This window comes from Falco naumanni, chromosome 9 (genome assembly GCF_017639655.2).
Source record: "Falco naumanni isolate bFalNau1 chromosome 9, bFalNau1.pat, whole genome shotgun sequence".
In the NCBI taxonomy this organism is placed as follows: Eukaryota; Metazoa; Chordata; class Aves; order Falconiformes; family Falconidae; genus Falco; species Falco naumanni.
Window position 1 is genome coordinate 34,094,434 of NC_054062.1, and position 20,642 is coordinate 34,115,075.

Here is a 20,642-nt window from a genome sequence, read left to right on the forward strand (position 1 = left end):
CTGTGGTTGCATGCAGGCTATTCCCTTTCCTGGTGGAGACCATCTCCTCCCTCTCCTGTGAGCATGTGCCCTTTTCCTTTCTGATCTTTGGTTATCGATCAAAATGAGAATTTTCCAAACCACTGGTTTGAATCACCCTCGCTGACCTTCTGCCATTTAGCAAGTCTTTTCCCATGGATTAATTTGAAGAAGCGTTGCAGAGATTTATGCTTCGTATGCGGCATGGGGCCCGAGTGGGCAGAGTGGCCCTCCTATCCTTGTACTGGTTTTCAGATGCTTCTAGATGATGTCCTCCTTGGCCCTGCTTGGGTGCCTTGTCAGCACTCCTTGCTGTAGGACCTCAACTTTTTCTGGTCTCCCCAAGTCAGCCCCAAATCTCATTGCAACATACTGTAGCTCTCATGTCTGGCCTCTAGTTTTTATGCACCAAATGCTTCTAAAAAGAAACTCCTGATTTCTTAATGCAAGGACAAGAGTGAGTCTCCCTCTTCTCTGAGTCCTCTGTCATTCAGGGCTTTTTTTCCCCCCTCTTCAGCCCCAAGGCAGGTAGCTGGAGGCTACCACCAAATTTTTTCTTCTAAGTCTCCAAATCAAAGGGAAATAACTAGCAGAGGATGAGAAAGCTTGGACGAAAACAAGCTGTCAACAAGAAGAAGGTGCTAATGTGTCTGTCATTCCTCTTCTCTCCTGGCCAGTCCCCAGAGGTGGAAGGCTGGGTGCTCCGTCTCCAATGGTGGAGAGGGCAACCCTGCTTGCCGTCGCTCACCCGTCAGCCACAGCTGTCTCCAGACATCAGCTCTCGTCTCGTGAAGACGCATCTTGCTCTTGGGCTGGTTACTTCTGCTGTCTCCTGTCTTGTGGTTGGGAGGGATTTGCTTCACGAACAGCTTGGACATCGATGGCTGTGATTTCCCAAGTGCAAGTGCTTTCAGCTTGGGCTTTATCTGCTAATGCGGATGCCTAAAATCGATTTGTATCCTAAAAGTGCCTATTTCTCTTCATTACAGAGAGACAGGTGTGCAGAATGAGTAGCTCAGATGTAGGTGTCTGCAGTTATTAAGTTAAGCATGACGAATCCTGGTGTCAGCATCTCCCTTGGCTTTGCTTAGAGGTTTGCTCCTTCTCCTGTAGGACTCCTCGTGGTGACTTTGCCGCAGGGTGACATTCTTGGGAGTCTTGAAACTTGCTGGATATTTTCTGCCTGGGATGTGACATGCTTCCCAGGGGGAGGCAGACTCTGGGGCTGCATTTCTGCAGCAGTCCCACACTGTGGCTTCTCCCTATATAGCTCTTTGCCACAGGATGTATATTTTGACATTGATTAAAAAAGCACGTAGGGTATCGGCATTTCAGGGTGTTGCCTGTCCTCAGTCTCAGAGGGGGTGATGAATAAAACCTTGACTGGCTGACCATTTTCAGGGACAAAACACACCTCAGTTATTTAATTCCTTACTAATTTTTGGGTGGAGGAGCAAACTCTCACTGTTTGTGTTTCTTGCACTGTCCTTCCTTTGCCTTGACGAGCAAATAACATCACATGTAGTTGCATCTCTAAGGGATCTTCAACGCGATGTTTCCACCTGATTTATCTTTAACATTGCTGTAGGCAGAGGCGCTTTGGGGTGATTCTGCTTTGTCAGGCTGGAAGACGAGACTCCATGGAGGTCTCCTCTCTTTCTCTCCCCCCTGTCCCTCATCCCTGCTATGGTGATGCTGCTGTAATGGTACATGCAGGGCCACTTAACCCCATAGGAGGAGGACACCTGTATTCCGTTGTGCTCATGTCCTCTGTATTTCCAGCCTCTGGCCACCAGCAAAGGCGCAGATGTGGTTTGAGGGGAGGAGCCAGGGGTATGAGGGAGCAGTGGCCCTGCAGAGCACGGCCAGCTCAGTTCATTGCTGCCACCTGTTGCTGGGTGGGGGGAAGAAGTGGGCCTTGGCTGCAAAAATCCAGAGGTGCAAACATCTGGGGAGCTTTGCTCAAAGTTCACATAAACGTATTGGGTATAAATCTCCTCAGAGCTTGTGACCTCATTGCACTCCTTCCTCAGGGACTTTCTCCTGCCTGGTGCCACTAGTGAGGGCATTACAGGAGGCAGGTTTTAAGGCTGGCATTGGATTTCTAGGGTTTTTTTGGAGGCCAGGGCTTGCAAACTTTTAAATAAACCCTTACACACTTCAGCCTTGGTCGTCTTGCTGCTGATAAGCCTTGGCTGTGCAGGGTTTGCCTGGCCAAGGAGGGTGCAAACATGGGTGAAGCTTCCAGCAGCTGGGGTGGAGGGAGCACCCACCCCAGCCTTCAGCAGGATGGTCCATCGCTTCCCTGCAGGGCTAATGATTTCCGAGGAGAAAGGGATACCCTGCCATTAACAGTGGCCTAAAATACCCGGTAAGGGCATACAGTGCAGCGGTGCTGGTATCTCCAGAGCTGGTTTCTCTTCATTCCTTGGTCTGTTCTTGGGCTCCATCAGGTTTATGGCAGCATCTCTCGCCTCCCTGTGGGGACTGCTCCCAGGTCCTGCTGCCTTACTCTGGGCAGGCCCCTGCCGTGTCCTCCAGCACCCATCTCTTCTTCCTCTACCCGGCATTAGAGGGCAGTCAAAGGAAACCTTCCCTCTCCTGCTCCCCAGGCTCTGCGGGCTGCCAGCCAGTGCCTGCGCCCACCCCTGGGGCAGAGGGCTGACCCCAAAGTGGGACCCAGCCGCAACCATTGCCTTGCCCTTGCTGCCTTGTTTTGGGTTTCTGCCCTTGCCTTCGCTGGTCAAAGCTGCTTGCGGTTTTGTGTCTGACATTTGGGATACAGCATCTGCAACGTTGATAAATCCTGCGCACCGTTTCTCCCCTGCCTCACCCTCCGTCTCCTCCTAATTGACATCTTTGAATCTTGTCGCTGTTTGACAAATCAGGCTACTTATTATAAGTGATGACATGTATAAATATTGCAGGCATTCGTTTTACATCTGGATACCCTGATAATAAAAGCTATCAGAATCTCTTCCCCCCTCCCTTGCATGTCAATTACTACCAAAGGGGTTTCTCCTCCATCACCAGAGCGGGATGTGAAGAGTGAATTGTGTCTGTGACAGCAAGATCTCCCTCTTGCATTGGGGGAACATGGTTTTGGGCAGTAAAATGGCTTTTTGTAGATAAATATAGCAGCAGCATGGTGAAACTGTGCAAGCTGTGGGTACATAGCCAGGGGATCTTGCAGGAGCCCTTTTGCTTGCAAAATTCTGGGTTTGGTGGGCCTTGGTGTGTGGGGTGGCCACAGCGGATGGCAGTGGGTGCCATCGCGGGTTGAGGGTGTGGTTTTGACTCGTGGGTGCTGTCCCTGTGCTTTACTTAAGCCTGGTCGGTGCTGCAGGAGCCCAGAGCCAGCACCCAGCCAGGCTCTGCTCCTGCATCTTCGCTAGCACACTGGTGGCTCTCCTGGGCTGAGGCTGTCAAATTGCAGAGTATTATTTTTAGCCTGGTTTCCTGAGGAAAAGAAGCTTATGCGATTGTACTGTCTGTCAGTGCTTTTCCTCCCACCAGCCTCCTTTTAACAAGTTTTGAACCCCTTGTCAAATTTACCAGGAGGGATAGAAAGCTCCAAGACGTGAAGCTCCTGCACGTTTCCCTGCAAATTAGCAGCTGGGGCCACCTTCCCGAGGGAGGGGATGAGGCTGGGTCACAGCACCCAGGGGCAGAAGGAGATGCTGGGGAAGGTGTGAAAATAAGAGGCTGGGAACGGCCTCTCTGCTGAAGGCTTAATATCTCAAATACAGATATTAAGCGCTCGCACCTTAATTAAATTTAATTTCTGGGAGAGGCGTTTTATTACAAAAGATTTCTCCAGCTCAGGCGTGTCCATGCCATCTGCTTGGAGCTGGCGGTGGTAAAGCCCTCGACCCCGCCAGCAGTGGGGACCGGCTGCGAGAATCGGCCGTTCTCAGGAGAAGGACAAGCTGAACAGAAAAGCCTCTTTTCTTTCTCCCTGCTTCTTAGTCCAGGTTATTACTGACAGTAATTTACTAATTTTTTTAAGAACCAAGTGCCACTGCTGGCAGGGGAAGATGCAGAACTTAATCTGCTATGACTTTCCTCAGTGTGGGTTCTCTGATGGCTAATAGTTAGGTTGGGCAGGCTGTCTGTCGCGGGGTTATTGCTGTCTCCTTTGTCCAGCTATTTATTTTCATTAGGCTTTTAGGAATGTAGTAGTTTGTGATTTCTACCCTGTGTCAAAACTGGATGAAAGTTATTAAATGGTGGCTTGACTGAGATGGACGTGTGTGCACACACACGCAGGAGATCCCGTTTCTTGGGAAACTGGTCTTGATGAGAGACAGCTCCTATTAATGCTTGCTTACTTTTTCGGTTGAGCTGTTTGCTGGGAATGGAATTTTTATGGGAAATCTTAAACCAAACAATGATGCTAATAAGCTGTAATCAAAAACAGCAAGAGAAGGGACCTGCTTCTTTCTCATCCCACAACCCTTCCTGAGATTTCGAAAGAAGTGCTTTTTCTACATCAAGATAAAACCAAGATACTTTTTTATTTTTTTGGGGTGTTTTTTAACCAGAAGATGAGAGTGAAAATCCTCGGACTGTTTTATGGCTGGGGCCTCACTGGGAATGTTGGAGACGGAAAGGTACAAATCCCTGCTTTGAAGGGCTTGAATTTGAACCATCTGCATCCCTGGCCAGTACCCAACATACCAGGTTATTCGTGCTTTGTGAAGCTCTTTCCTTATTTTCTTCTTTCTTCTTTTTTTTTTGGGTTTTTTTATTTTTTTAACTGCTGACAACTCCATGATGATGATGAAAAATCTCTGGCCTGGGTAAATAAATTTGTCATTTGAAATGGCTTTTCCTCCTCCTCTGTGTGAGATCTTGGTTTGGCAAGTTGACATTCTCTGACTAAAACCCATTCTGTCTCAGTTTCTGACCATCCTTACTCACTGTGAGTGGGTTTTTCCCATAAACACAGAAGTTGCTGGGTTAACCTGAGTAATTCTCCTTTTAGAGATCTTTGCTGCTGTGTTCTCCCCTGAATAGCCATCTGAATTTTGAGGCTTATTGTCATGTATTTTGGTGTAAAACCTGAACCTGGCTCTTGATTTACTCAGGAGAGATCCAAATGTACTCAGAATTTGCCTAGGATTCCTCCTGACATGTTCACCTGCTTTAAGAAGGCTTTAAAAAAAAAACCCCTTTATTAAGAAAAAAAAAGAAGAAAAAGCCCTTTTTACCACTTAATGCAATGATGGCTTTTTTTTGTGTGCAAACTCTAGATAAAAGGGGCAGAACTTCTAATTACATTACCTAGGGAGGCTTAATAATGTTTGCCCAAAGTATCTTGTCATGAAAATTCACCAGAGTAAATTCAGTTTAATTTCTGCTGAAATCCCTTTGCTTCATCCTTTACTGCTTTCCAAAGACCTTGTAGGGCTGCCTGAGGAAGGAGAAACTACGGTTTCAGGTTCCTCTGAAGATGATCATTGCATTTGGAGAGGGCTGGCGAAGATGTGGGTTTGGAGATGCTGTGTTGTGTGACCTCCCGTGCTGGTGGGACATAAGACCAGCTTATATTGCATCTGTTCCTCAGAGCTGTGTTTTGTGAGATAGCTATTGATATCTATATTCTTTGTAAAGCCTTCCCAGAGTGCATGAGAGGTACTTAACTCCAGCCTAGATTTGGCTGGCTCAGCTGCATTAAGGACCAGCATTCCCTGAATGAGCAAGCCTTAAATTAATCTGTTTTAGACCTGGGAAACACCCATGGGGGGTGGTGTTATTTCTGAGCATCCGCAAAAAGCGAAACCCAGAAGCCCTCAAATGATGCTTGTGAAAGCACATTGGGCTCTCAGAGAAGCCCTGCCATGGGATGAGAAATGTCTCTTCAAGCTGTGAGGGGACCCACCTGCTTCTGGTGAAGTGGGCAATGAGGTGCCCACGAGCTGGGTGTGCCACCAGAAACTAATTACAAGGTTAATCATGCCAGTGCCTCTCCGTGTCCCCATGCCATGTTGCAGGGATCTGGCGAGCATGTAGATAATGATGGGCATGGGACCAGCTGGGGAGTATTGTTGCTCCTCTGATAATTACTGCTGTAAGAAGAATGTGGGGCTGGAAAGATCTCATGGCTTCATGGCTCACTGTCTCCAGTCACTCGCTATTACAAGCAACCACTCACCATACCCCTTTTTTCAACTTTATTGAGAGCTACCTCAATGGCAAGCGGGGTTTTGCTCCTGCTGTTCCCATGGAGGCAGTCTCAGGCCCTGGCTTATATGATAGTGAATAGTAATTAGCCAGCCTAAACGTGCTGATGAGTGGTTTGTGTTTGCTGTCTTCAACCTCACCACAGTACTCAGGATATGATCTCTCAGAGATGTTTTTCATCAGCAGTTAATAGGTTTTTCTCTCTTTCTCCTGGAAATACTTTGAGTTGTAGATGCCTTTTTATAATCACGTTGTGTCAGGGACCCCCAGTCTAAACCACACAGGTGGGTCTTCTCATTTGTTGTCATCTCCACCAGTTTTCATCCGTGCCACTGATCTTTTGAACCTGGCCTTGAATTTTGTACTGTTGAGTGTCATTCCACATCCATGGGTCTGGTTCTCAAAGTCATAATTTCCTTCTGAATGATGCCAACACTCACGGTTTTGGGTTGTTTTGCCTCCTAAGCAGTGAGTTTGATGAGTATTGGTCCCCCATCGTTAAGGAAGTGTTGAACGTGAGTGGTGACTGAACAGTCTGCTCAGCAAAATCCCTCCAGACTGCCTCCTTTTTTGGTATTATCAATTGTAATATTTTTTTTTAGGCAAAGCTTTTCTTTGATTCATAATTCTTATTGTAATGTTCCCCTCCTACAGTTTAACTAATCATTTGCCCATGTGGCACAATATCAAATGTTTTTCTGAAGTCCAGATGGTCAAGCTCTCGCACAAAAGACAGAGATTGGCTTTTGTCTAAAAAAAAGCTGTTATCTCCCAGAAAAAAATGTATTTACCAGGCTTGCCTGGCAGAATCCATCTGTGTAAAATCCAGTCTGCGTTTTACTAGTTTTCTTAATTTTTTGTCTTTGAGTTGCTTCTGAAGCAGAGATGCTGCTCAGACCAGCCTGAGCAACTTGTAGCTGCCTGAATCACATCCTCCTGCCCCAGTCTTAAATATTCTCTCTTCTTTAATCTTATATCCTCCTTCCCTCCTGCTCCCCCTTGTTAGATTAGTTTAAAATAATCTGCAGAGAAAGAAATCTCTGGGAAGCAAGGCAGTGCCGCTGAAGTGATTATTTCCACTACAGTAAAGGTTGAAAACTGGTTACAATTATCACTCCTAGTTTTACATGCTAACGGGATTTGCCTTTGGGGGATTAAGCTAACTATTCTGTCATGCAGGTGAGTGTTTTGTTTTGCTCCTTTGAACCATCCTTTCTCAGGCTGTCAGGGAGTTTGCAGAGGAAGATAAAGGATGCCATCCTGCTTTCCAAAGCCGAGACCACGGCTCGCTGTGCACACTCGCACAAGCAATGCTTCCTTACCTCAGCAGCTTGGGTTGGAGAGATTCATTTTGGATTGTTTCAAGGTCATCTCAGGTGCATCTTTTTGTAGAGTGCACTTGCACCACTGGAGAAGTTCAGATCCTTTTAAAATTCTTCCAGGCGATATAGCTGTGAATCAAGGGGCAGTGGGGGGAAATAAACTTAGAAGTTTCAAGAAAATAGAAACAAGGAGATTTTATTCACACTCTCTGTGCCATACGAGGAGGATGAAGTGTATAGGCTGGCCCCGTGCAGATACCCAGGCTGAGGGCAAAGAGTTGCTCTACCCAGGAATTTTCCATTTAATTTTTCATTTTGACAGAGAATACCAGTGTAATTGACTTTTTTGGACAGCACTGCGCTCAAACCATTCCAGCGAGCTCTTGTGACTCCTTGCAAATGGGGCCAATCTCAGCTCCTGTGCTGCCCACATCAAAATCGAGGGCTTTGCTAAAAGGACTGTGTGGCTTTATGCCAAAAATTTAGGGGATGGAGTTGCTACCTCCAGTTGATGCTTCTTTATACAAAGTGGAGTACTCCAGTGGTGCCGCAAGAGGATAAGTCCTTGATAATGGGAAAAAGGCAGCAAATTAGGGCAGTAGACCACCATGGACAAACAACATTCATATCCCTGCTTACTGTGCCAGTGCAGAAGACATAAAAAATGGGAGAGATGTTTTGATTTTACAAGGTGGCAGCTAAGTTCTGCTGGACAGAAACAGCCCAAAATAGGACCAAACCAAGGCCCGACCAGGGCCTTGAAGGGAAAGAGGAAACTCTGAGACTGGTTGTGATTTTAGGGGAGAAATAACCATTTTTGCTATAGAAAAGTGATTGAAGGCTTTCAATGGTTATGGGAGATCAGGTTGATACAGCCAGGGAGCAGTACAATGAATGTCAGCAAGAGGTTTTGTTACAGAAAAGGGTCCTGCACTGTAAAACTCGGGTCCATTTCCACATCTGAACTGTGCAGTTAGGGGCTTTGTGCGTTGCTCTAGGTTTCTTTGAGAAGATAAAAGACCTTGCAGTCCCTAAAGGGTTGCATTCAGCAAATGTCTATCCTCCTAAGTACAAAACGTTCTATCATTCCTATCTGAATCAGGATTACCAGCCCTGTTACCACTTTTTGGCTGGTGTAGGAGAAAAACAGGGCCAGAAATTGGGTTTCTGTTGCTCTGTGGGGAGGCCGTAGCTTTAGGAAATGATTGCAGTGAAACAAATCCCCAGTGAATTAATTGTAAGGGTCAATGTCTGTAGTTAATCAGTTAAAATTGCCTATAGTTATCCAGCTGTGTCTGTCAGCATGAAGATGTCTGTGAGGCGGGAGCCATCTAATACGCAGGCTGGGTCTTTTTTCACTCCCCACTGGCAAGTGGTTTTTCAGTGGACAAAACAAGTATGTTTTTGACACTTATCTCGGTTTATCTAAGATCTAGTTTTGCCTCTATTCCTTTTTGCTGGTTTTTGGTGGGTTTTTTTTCCGTTAGGTGGTGGTTGGAATAACTTGACTTAATGACACATTTTCAGCAGTGATTTCAGTGGTGACAGTTATTAACGGTTTCACGATAAGAAACAGGTGTTTCAGCATGGTCCATCAGGCAGAAGAAGAACAATGCCTCCCCAATGTCATTGTTCATGATGTATTCAATGACTGCTAGCTTTTTTTTATGAAGATTTTATTCAACCTCATAGGTAGCATTTACTATTTAGTATGCAGGCTTTGGGCAAGCTAGTGGAGTGGAAAACCTTTTAATTTCTTTTTAATGCAAACATGGGTCTTGCAAGACCTTGTCAAGTGATTGGAATGGGCGCAGGCTCTTGCTTCTGTCTCTCAGCACCACTTGGTGGTCTCCTGCAAGAAAATTCTAGGTACTTCTCATGGGAATTGTGGTTCAAGGGACAGGTCCAAGTCTGAAGGGATCAGGGCAGTTCTCATGGCTACCCCTGTTTTGCAATGAGGTGCCACACTTGGGAAGGTTTGGGCAGAAAACATCATTAGTGTAATAGGGGCATTGCAATAGCTCCTGATCTTTGCATGGGAAGTGGCAACTTCCCATGCTTTCCCATGGATGGGTGGGTAAGGAGCGATGTTTTGGAGCATGGGGCTGTCAAAAACCCTGTTCAGACAAGGTATGAACATGGATCACACGCTCTCAGTATGCAGGTGAGTTTGTCGGTCATTTTGCTTGGCCAAGACCTGTACTGTGCATTTCTGCTAACGCCCTGCTCCCCCTTTGCTGCCACTCACACTTCTGCCATATACACTTTGTCTCTGTTCTCACAATGAGTAATGCGGACGGCCTTGGGCTCAGTGTAGGTGCTGCGCAGAGCTTGGCTGCACCCAGAGGAGGAGAGGGGCCAAAACTTCATCTCTATCTTTGCCTTACTTGTGCTGTGAGATAGACTGGAGGGCAGCTGCTGCAGCTGCTAACGGTTGGATCCCACTGATGTGCTGTGCAGGTCTCAAGTTCTTTGGCCATGCTCATGGTGTTCAGATGAAAGAGGTGATTGTGAGGTAGGATAACCACGCTGGCCCTTTTCCACATCCCATGTGGGAGATATTCCCAGAGAGAGCTGATATCTCCGTGGTTCAGTAGGGTTAGCTATCTGGACATCTGGTAGATGCTGGAGTGGATATTGTTGGATATCCCTTGAGGGACAACTTTCTGCATCCTTCATCATCCCAGGAGGAAACACCACAGGAGATGGGAAGAGACAGAGTCCTCTCTGCTTGGACTGTTGCCTGAAGGATGTGCCAATGGACATCATCTTCTCTGGGAATGCTGTGGTACAGCTTTGCCTGCAGTGTAGGGTCACGCCTGCCTGGCCTTGCTGGAGTGGCTCTATGAGCCTTGAAAACAGGACTAGGAGCCCCTTGTGCCTTTATTTTGTACCACAACCTATAGGTTTGTTCCTCAACCTATTTACTTGCTGTTGATGTTTGATATCGCAAAGGGATGGATCAGTGCAAGGTTCCCTAAAGGTGCTTCATAGGTCCTCTTGGTCTTCAGTGAGGCAGTGCTGCCTCCCACCCCAGTCCTGCTGCTGGAGCTCTGTAGTGAACAAGGAGAAAGAAAGATTAATTGGTGATAAATAATGCATTTTGTTCCCACCTAAAGGTTCTTTGATCTCCATAGTCTTCACTCCTCCAGTGACAGGGAGCTCAGTGTTAATAGCTATTTGTTACCCATCGCAGTGCTTAAACAGCCTGAGCAGAGCTGTACTCAGCTAATGCATCTATGCCACAGGCAGGGCTTCCCATTATTACTTTCTTTACCAAAAAAAAAAAAAAAAAAAAAAGTCTGCTCTCCTGTGGTGACTTTTTCACAGCAATTTCTTGAAGTGAAACAATTAATGAACATTAAACATCCTTTTTCTGGGAAAGCAGTGAACAGGAGAGAAGATACAGTATCCCTCTAAAATCTCCCTGTACATACATACATGCACATAGAGCCTCTTCAAGGCTGAGCAGAATTGGAAGTGATAGTTACCAGTATAATACTTAAATGAGCATTAATTACCATAAACCGTTTGGATTTTAATGTCTCCTTCTGTACAGTATGTAAATCAGGTCTGGAATGGGCTTGTGAGCATGCATTGGGCCTCTGGTGTGGCAGATGAAAGGGCTGATTTTCAGTACTAGGATTTAGCTGCCTGGTTTCCATTAATGTTAATGGGAGCAATGGGGCCAAACCCTGGCCACCGTGGGGAAGGTTTCCCCTCATCTTTGGAGACAGCCGTGTCCCGAGGACAGTTTGTGCTCACTTTCCCATCCCAGCTTCCTACCTGGAGGAGGCTTCCCAAGGAAGATGCTGATTAGATGCCGAAATGACTTGCATTTGGATTTGGTTTGGATGGAGGGACGTCTTGCTGTCAGTATGAGTTAACAGCTCATATATGTTTATTGGATACCAAGGGTTTTTCATGGGGTTTTAGCATCCAAACCATGAGTGAGGTGATTCCTTGGTGTGTGGTTTGCTGGGCAGTGCTGTACCGGCATCCACAGCCTTCATCTCCCACGCTCCATCCACCCAGCCTAGCTTGCAACCCCGAGCAGAGGGGAAGGGACTTTGCACAAAGCCACTGGAGATCGGCAGATCTTCATGCACAATGTGGTACCTCCCAGCCCCCTTCTTGGCCACCCTCTTTGCCCCCCTCTCCTTCTGTGGAGACCTAGTTTGCCTTGCAAGGTGGTCTCATTATAGATGCATCAGTCTCTGCCGGTCTCACGCACAGCCTTCATTTAGCCCTCCAAGCTCGATTACATCTGAGGATGTCTTGGGGTAATTAAGTAATATTAGAACATTTTCTTTTCTGTATTTTTTCCCCTTCCCTAATGCAGCTTTCAAAGCACAAACCTCAGTTCTCACCCACTGGAGCCCGCTTCTCCAAGCCTCTGAATTCTCCCTAATGTACCTCACCATGAATGAAGGCTAATTACATTTCTGAAAGATGTCATTAGTGTCATATTCATGCTGGGTTTCAGAGAGCTGGCATGCAGCAGGGAACGCTCCCTTAGGTGTCTTTCAGCTTCACCATGTGCAGCACCACAGGCAAGGAGTGGGGTTCAAACTGGCCAGGCTTTCTGAACAGCAAAGGGGAGCTCAGCCAGCAAAACAGAGATGCTTTCAGCTTTGTCGTGAGCAGTTTCTTTCCTTGCATCCTTCATCTCCGGAGCTCATCATGGTTTACAAATATTAACTAATTAAGCCTCTCAGAGCTCCTGTGAGATAAGTAATTGCTACTCTAATGATTGGCATTATATCCACCCTCTTCTCTAAGCTTTGGACAGTGCTTTTTGACTACAGAGAAAGAAGGAGGCAAATCTTAAGCATGCAAAAAGATAAGTGATACGTTTGGATTATTTGGCCATCTAACCTGCTGGCTGGTGGCCAGAAATGTGGAGCTACCATAACGGGTACCTGTGGTGTTGCTTTTAAAGCCTGTGGTCCTTATTCCTCCCTCTTACATCTGTATAAACCCCAGTGAGCTCTACTGACTTCAGTGGAGGTTCCTCAGAGGCTTCCCCAGAGGGAAGAGAAACCGGAATTTGTTTGTTTGGGTAGCTCATTGTTTGCATCATGGATGGGATGTTGGTTCCCAAGGAAACAAAAAGAAAAATGGTGGTGACACTTTTTTTTTTTTTCCTTCCCCCCCTCACTAGATGGTTACAAGGACAACGTTCTGCTTTTACACTACCACTGCTCTCCTGTTCAGCCCAGTGTGAGGTGGCTGCTAGGCTCCCACAGAGGAGTACTGCTTTTGGGGGTATTACATGCTCATAAAATGATAAAATGAAGTCACGTATAATGTAAAGTAAAATTAGCCTGAAAACGCTTGTTCGTGTTGTACTATATTGCATTTTGTTTTCCTGGAGAGATGCATTAGCTCCGTTAGTGGCGCTGGAGTTTGCTGCCTGTGGAAGAGCTCAATTATCCCAGGTAGTCTTTACCTTTGTGAGGAGCCTGGTGTCTGCCTCTGCATGCCTGGCTTTTTGGGGTCACTGCTGTAAACAGAGTAGGGATGTGAGCACTGCTGCCGTGGCCCAGGGTCGCTGCTGATCAAAGCGAGATCGTGAGAGATGCTGCAACCTGGCACTGTGTGCAGACAGCAAGTGCTGTACTTGTCACTGTACCTTCCCATCTTTCACTTCAATGACCACTTGATTTTATTCTGCTGTTTGACCCTGATATTGGATAACTCCTTGACACTGTACGGAGGGGTATGTTACAGTCCAGGATATCCCACAAGCTTTTTTGGTTTTGATTTATTTTTTTCCACTTGCAAGTAGATTTTTGGCCAAAACAAGAAGCAGGAATCAGAAGGAAGTAAACCCTGGCTTTATATCACGTAGGGATGGATTGCAAAGCTTTCTTAAAGACATATTTGGGGGAAAATTAAAAACACTCAAAGATCAGACAGAGGCAGAACTTAGGTACAGTCACTGCAATTTATTTAGGTCAAGCTGGGCTCTGTAGCACTGTGTAGTTTGTGGTGATTGGTGAGCCTTAGAGGTGTTACACCAGAGGCAAAAAATGCAAAGCTGTCTTCATCCTTGGGCATCTCTGCCGGGTTTAATGAAAACCTGGATCTGAGAGGCCTTTGGGTGCTGAGGTACTGGCGGGCTGGCTCACCACATCTCCTTATCCATCCTTTTGGAGGGATCTCTTGCCTCTCTGCATCTGCTGTTGGCAGTTTCCAGCCTTGAGTAAAGGGTCCCCCCTTGTCCTGCTCTCTGAACAGGAGCATGGTGCCACCAGCAGCCCCAGTGATGCCAGGTGGGGCTGTCTGTGGCTGTGCTTTGCAGGGATGGATGGGCACGCTGGCTTTTCAGTTTCATGGACAGGTGTGAAATTAAAGGGAATTTGGAAAAAAAGGCTGCACTAGCAAAGCTAAGCTGCCCTGGGAAATGTGTGGAGAAACTAATTGTCCAAGATGTGGGAATCCCAGGCTTCCCCACAGACTCTGCCTTTCCAGTCCTGGCCAAGCTGCCAGCTCTCTCTCCTCTGGAAAGGGAGATGGATGTTAACTGAGAAGGCTGTGTGTAATTTTGGGGGCAAATCTAGAATCTGGGCTGCAAGATGTCTGCAGAGGGGAACTGCTGCATGCAGGGATGGACCAGAGTTGCCTGGATGTGTGGGTCCAGCCTGTGCTCTGAAAAGCAGGGGAGGCTGAAGGGAAACGCAGCAAGATTACACAAGCAAAAGGAGGAGTGAGTCACACAAAATTTGGGGTGGGAAGAAACCTGGGCTGCGTCAGTCTGGTAGGTAGGAGAGTCCTAAAACAGTTCATTTCTGTACACTGAGAGAAGCTCAATTCACCCTGGCCCCCACCAATCCTATCTGCAATGAGCTGGCAGGGTTTTTATGTAGACCCAAACCGACTTTTTATTTTCTGCTTGTTGATAGCTATGTTGTTCCAAAGCCATCCAACTGAAGGCAGAGTCCTGCCCAGCAGCAAAGGGACAGGAGGCAGGAGCTGAAACCTTGTAGCTGATCCAGCAGCTCCTGGTGTAATGGTGTCTATCCAGAGGAGTGCTGTGATTTTACTGTGAACACCATGTGTTATTTGGCTGTATGAATGAGAGCCAAATTTCTGAAAGACTCCTGTAACATGCCATCAGCTGCAGGCCAGGGCTGTGTGTGTTCCCACGAGTGTCCCATCTATTCCAGGTCAGGGAATGGCAACCTCTGGCAGCTGCAGCGGTCCTGGGGGGCCAGCAAGGCTTCCTGACATGAGAACAAGCACCTCGTCTCTCCATGGTCATCTTAAGGCTGAGACAGGAAAAGTTGGAAGATAAACAAGAAACTTTTTCATGTGTATTTAGACCACTTGAGATTGCCCATACTCTAATGACACATTCTGCAGATTACAGAACCTAGTAATTACAGCTAATAAGTCCAAAATGTGTAATTACCCTGTAAGCACTTTGAGCTAGAAGACAGAAATAAGCATGGTCGTTACACACTCATTAAGTGATCTATTGCTTTCCCTGTTCAGCATGCGAAATCCAGGAGTGGCAGAAAGCATAGCTGTTCTTTTTCCCCAGCCTCCGTCTTCATCAGTCCTGGGTGAAGGTAGGAAGCCAGCTCGTTTTCCTGCCTAGCCAAACCAGCTCCAAAATCTAGTTTCCTTAAGAGAGATGATTCCTGATCAGATTTTCAGATCTGGAGTGGGAGGCTTTTGAAAGGAGGCTGTGGTTTTTTTTCTTCCCACTACCTTGTTTTCCTTCCTAATTAAAGTAGGTCTTTTGTCAGTCCCTGAATTTCTTGCCCCCTCCAGTTTTCCCAGAGAGGCTTCTTAACATTTTCTGCCTCTAATCAATACACAATTTATATGCAATAACTTTGTCCAGAGAATAGGGAAGCAGCTATCAGGGTTTCTCCTGTAATTCTAGCATGCTGTAGCCATTGACTGAAGGTCAATGCAAGGTTGACTATGACTGATTTTTACTGTCTTTGGGCAACCCATCAGCAAAATGCAAGCTTTGTAAAACCTTGACTCAGTGCGGGCCATAACAGATAGCACTATGCAACCTGCCAAGCACACCGTGAAGCTGGCTTCCTTGGCAGTGCTGCACGCAACAAAGCTTCTCTCTTCTGCTTATGCAACCCTTTCTGGTGGAAGGAGGGGACCCCACACCTCCACGGGGAATGACAGATAATCCTGACAGATGCTGTTTTCCCTGATTATATGGATAGTGGCTGCTTTGATGGCAGATGAAGTTGGTACCTGCTCATGGAGTGAGGAGAAGAGCTCCATTAGGTGCCCCTGGGGACAGCAAGACAATTCTGCAGAGAGGACCTTGTGCTGGGGGAGCGGGCACCTCATTTAACCTGCCTCCCAGTGAGGCTTGTGCTCATCTGTCTCCTGTCACTTGAGATCCTGCTGTCATCTCTTCAGCATCCCTCTGGCTGTGGCTGTACTGGTACAAGCTCCCACCAGGAAGGGGACAAAAGGACAGAGAGCAGGAGAGGCAGGAGAAGATAGTAGCAAGGACCAGAAGTCTCCATCCTCAGAAATGAAACTTAAGGAGATGGATGTCATTCTCTGTGCTTGTGTGTACCCTAATCCTTCCATGGACATTGCCTGGGAGGAGTGGATATGGCCAGTGGGAATGACCAAGGCCTCTCCACACCATTTTCGGGTGTCCTGTGATGTCTCGCAGCAGTGGGATCAGCCGGGGACACTGCAGTTGACATGCTTAACAAGCAGGGAGGCACAGACTCAGAGTCATTTGGTGTCTTATTAATCACATTTAATGTGTAGGTTGCTTTAGCGTTGATCATTTTAAAATTCCCTGTCGGAAAGGTTAGCTGTATAATTATAGGTATAAATCTCAGGGACGTTCTTGCCAAAACAAATGGAGCATCTCACACTCAGGCCAGGGATGAACCCAAAGAAGCCATAAAAAGGGTTCGTAATGATGGACCAGGAAGCCTGCACCCAGCACAGGGCTGAGAAGAGCTGTGTAACTTCAGAGGTAAATGATGTCTTTGGGTAGTTGGGAAGAGTTCCTGCAGTTGTCCTGACTTGTACAGAAGTAGGAGCTATGGATCTCCAGGCTTTGAGCGTTAAGAGATGCCTCAGTAGACAGAGTCAAGGAAGAAGTTTGTTCCCAGCCACATGGGTGCTGCAGGGAGGGACGTGGGTGACCTTACCATGTTCTGGCACCAAACAGCCCTGCCACCTGCTGCTACTGGTTTCTGGTCATTGATGGCAAAATTGGGAAGGGCTCCAAGTCTGCTTCACCTGCTGCTGACTCCAGCAATATTCAGGCTGACATTGCAGTCAGAGCTGTTGTTGGCAGTGTTTCTCAGTGGCATCTTGAGCATCATTGGATGCAGGCTTGGAAAAGCACCACACTGCATGAATGTGACCAAAGGGTGCCAGCTAATGGGGCTGGATCAGGCTCAGGTGGTGAGGAGTCATGAGGTGCCTCCTTCCAAAGGGTCTCAGGTGTGGGTGAGGAACCTGAGGATAACCTGTTTATGAAGCAGATCTGGGAAGTGCTGATAAATATCCTTGGTTAGCAGCAGAAAACTTCAGTCTTTTTAGTTGCTGGCTGAAAAAAGCATGTTACTTGTTCTGTTAGTGAAGAAAATGGAGCTGAGCTTGTCTGCCTAGGTTTTTTTTTTTTTGCTATTTGAGATGCACAGGCTAGGTGAGAAGTCTGTCAGAGCATCAGTAAGTTCACATGTGCCCTTAGAAACCTGGCTGTTGGGAACTGCCTCTCCCCTGCCACAATACCTTGTAAAACCAACCTCACACCTTTTCTCCTCTTCAAATTAAAAGTGCTTCCTGACTTGGTCTAGGAGATACTCACCCTGGTTCACACTCCTTGTCTCCTGAAGGCCACATTTGTCCTCTTTCCCCCTTTCTGGAGAGGATGCTAAGTGAGTGGTTGCAAGGAGAGATGCTGATTTGGGTTTTTGGTCTGTGCCTGTGCTCAGCACTCAGAAGGATTAGTCATGGATCACACTGTCATAATAAATCAAGGTGCAAGGACAACAGTATATTAGAAATAAAATATTCTGTATTAGCAGTAAGAAGAAATATTAAAGACTTCAGTGTTTTGGATTGCTAATTGCAGGATGTCTTGATTGCAAAGCAAGCAATACAGGCTCTTCTATAAACTCCAATGCCCATAGCTTACATTATGAATAGCAAGAAGAGTACATTGGACATCATCTTGATGAAAGCAAGACAAACATCTAAAAACACTTAAAATACTCATCTGAAACCATCCTCATGTCTCAGTGGTATCCCAGTTAATCACAGCCCTCTCTAAAAGCACTGTCTGGGTTTTGTCTTTTACACTTATGTTAGTTGCTTCCAACTTTCTCATCAGTCTCATCTATAAATTCAGACTGTTCTTAAATAAGACTGGTGCCACACAAAACCACTTCTCCCATCCCCGTGCACTGTCTAACGATTATTCCCTTATCCCTTTATATAACTGAATCAAGCCTGACACTTAAAGCACTCCCTTAGGGAAGTTATTGAATTTAACAGGGCTGAAACCAACAGGGTTCTAGAGAGATGCTCTAAAAACCTGTGCAAGATAATGGAAAACAATATCCTTTCTATAAGTTTCTGAACCACCCTATAAAATTCTATGGCAAGAATGAAATTCCGTAGGACTTTTTTGCCCATAAAGACTAATTATGAGTAAATTGGCCTTGGTGCTTTTATTGCTGAGCCCCAAAAACTCAGTGGATACTGCTATCCTGCTTTTTCTTTCCCAGGCAGAAGAATATTTTGGCTCTACTCCTTAGCAATTCGTTCTCATTTTGATCACAGATGGGATCTTGTCTAATCCAGACCTGTGGTAAAGAAGAGTTCTGCTGTGACTTGCTCCTTGACCAGTTTTTCCCTGTGAGTCTCCCACCTGCTCACGGCTCCCACAGTGTTGGCTGCTTGGCCATCTCTTCCTGCCGCCCTCCCCCCGCTCCTTTTTTTTTTTTTTTTAACTTTTGAAGGAAGCTTACCTTGTTCTCTCTATTTGGGCTCAAGGGAGAGAAAGTGGATGGGGGAGGAGAGGCAGAGGAAATATGAGGCACTATGAAACAGAAATGGGGCAAAGATAACAGTTCTCCAAGCTTTTCCAATCCTTTTCCAGGCTTCCCAAGCCATGTAAAAAAAATCAGCTTAGGCCCTCAGCTCTCAGGAAAAGATGTTTTTCATTGGACAAGGAGGATTACGGAGTGTCCAAAGCTTTGACGCTACAAGGGATTTTGTATTACCTTGCCTGATAAATCTCCCAGGAGCCTGTGCAAATATTCTTTGAATGAAAACCAACGAGGTACTTTGCTAGTATTTGCAATTCCTTTTATTCACACTGAATTTTTCTTGCTGAGATTGCTCACACAAAGGGCGAATAAATATTCAAAGTGCTCATGCCTGAAATGCTCCTGCCAATGTTATGAAATGTTCTTTTTATTATTTTTCTCGGTGCGTTCAAACAATTTCAATTGATGAACCTTAAAAGAAACTCCTGCATGTAAAGGGAAGGTGACTCAATAAGGGAAGAGAAAGAAGATCACATGGTGGTATTAATGTCATTACCTACTTACCAAAGTGAAAAAACACCTGGCAGTGACTAGGGGACATCCAGATATTAATTGAGAAGCTGAAATGAGTTCATTTAACACTCCTTGCACAGATAGTCAATGTTTCATCCCATTGACTTGTTTGTATGTGTGTTTTGTTTTGTGTTCTTTAACAAGAAGAAAGGGGGTTGGGGGCGGGGGGAGGGAAGATGCAGCCAAAATACTCACTGTAAATAATTCAACTTGCTCTGTTCTGTTATTTAGAGCGGTGGATAGAATGCCTACATTTGAAGATGTCGTTCAGGCTGTGCCCCCTTCTCTCTGAGGTGTACCTTAAAGTTGGCTTTCAGCTCAGCATGATGTGATCAGAGATGACATCTCATTGTTCTAAGGACAAGGTAGGTAAAAAAGAGCTGAAAAGGAACTGTGCAATTCACGGCTTGGCACAGCTGAAGGACCCCAGTGAGAGGGATGGGTCTTTCTCAGTGCAAGGAGACAGATGTGTCTATTTGCATCCATATTACTAGTGCATCTCCAGTTTAGTCCTAAGCTTTCTCTCCCAGTACCTCGAACTGGAAAGATCAGAACTAGCTAGAGTCCCAGGGAGTTGTCCTGAAACTGTAGCATTAGTCTGCATCCTTTTCTGTTGGTGGACCAAAGTCTGGGGCTGCTGAAAGCCCACTGCCTAACTGGTGTCAACCATTTCTCATTGTCTGCCCTGTGCAAATGACACCAGTGGGGGACAGCTGCCTAAAGCCGTCTCAGCAGAATGGTAATGGAAATACTCACCGAGTGGAAAAAATTAAGGCTTTTTTTTCTTTTCTGTAAGTAGTAGATAGAAAGTCAATTCCATTTCTGGAATTGTTTTTAAAATAACTCTTAATAAAAGTATCCTCACTTGAAGGGGTCAGGACGATAAGAAGGGACAGACATGTCTTGTTTTGTCCAGCCAGAGTGAGGTTGCTGATCTTTGCAAGGAAACTCCTTGCTCTGGGGCACCCAAAATAAAGCTCCCCTTTCCTAGGCTGCACCTTCCCCTCTGGAGCGGGCAGCAGGATGCTGAACGCATGATCTCCTGCACCAAGGCTGAACGTGTCCTAGACCATCTACTGAGTCCATTGGTTTGGAAAGGAGGATCAGACACCTTGGCTACAACTGGATCCTGGCTTTGGTTGGCAGACACACCCTGAATGCCTGGTAGATCTCCATCCTGAGCTGCACCGAGAGGGTGGCAGAGGCACCAGGTACATCTTTTTGTGTTGAAAGGCAGAAGCGAGCCAGCTGGCAGTAAGCAGCACACAGCCTTGTGCTGGCATGTCCTTCCCGCTGGGATGAACAGGTCCTAACCCACACCTCATCATTTGTGCTTGCCTTTGAACTGAGCGAGTTCTCTGCTCCTGGCTCCGTAAAAGTAATAGATTATGGCAGGTGGTGGGAGGCATAGGAAAAATGGTAGTGCTAAAGAGACCATCTGAGTTACTTGGGGAGTGATCTGCCCAGTGTGACCAGCCAGGCCAGGTCTGGCAGGGCCACGCCATTTCTTCATTACTGTGCCTACAGAGAA

The 20,642-nt window shown here is 46.4% G+C and overlaps 1 long non-coding RNA gene across 1 annotated transcript in view; it reads left to right on the top strand.

Moving 5' to 3' along the window:
- Positions 1 to 20,642, top strand: part of LOC121094027 — a 165,854-nt gene that overhangs the window by 64,681 nt on the left and 80,531 nt on the right. Inside the window, exons 19-20 of the long non-coding RNA XR_005829715.1 lie at positions 19,343 to 19,476; positions 20,103 to 20,322. This is a non-coding gene — a long non-coding RNA (uncharacterized LOC121094027). The remainder of the gene's footprint in view (positions 1 to 19,342; positions 19,477 to 20,102; positions 20,323 to 20,642) is intronic.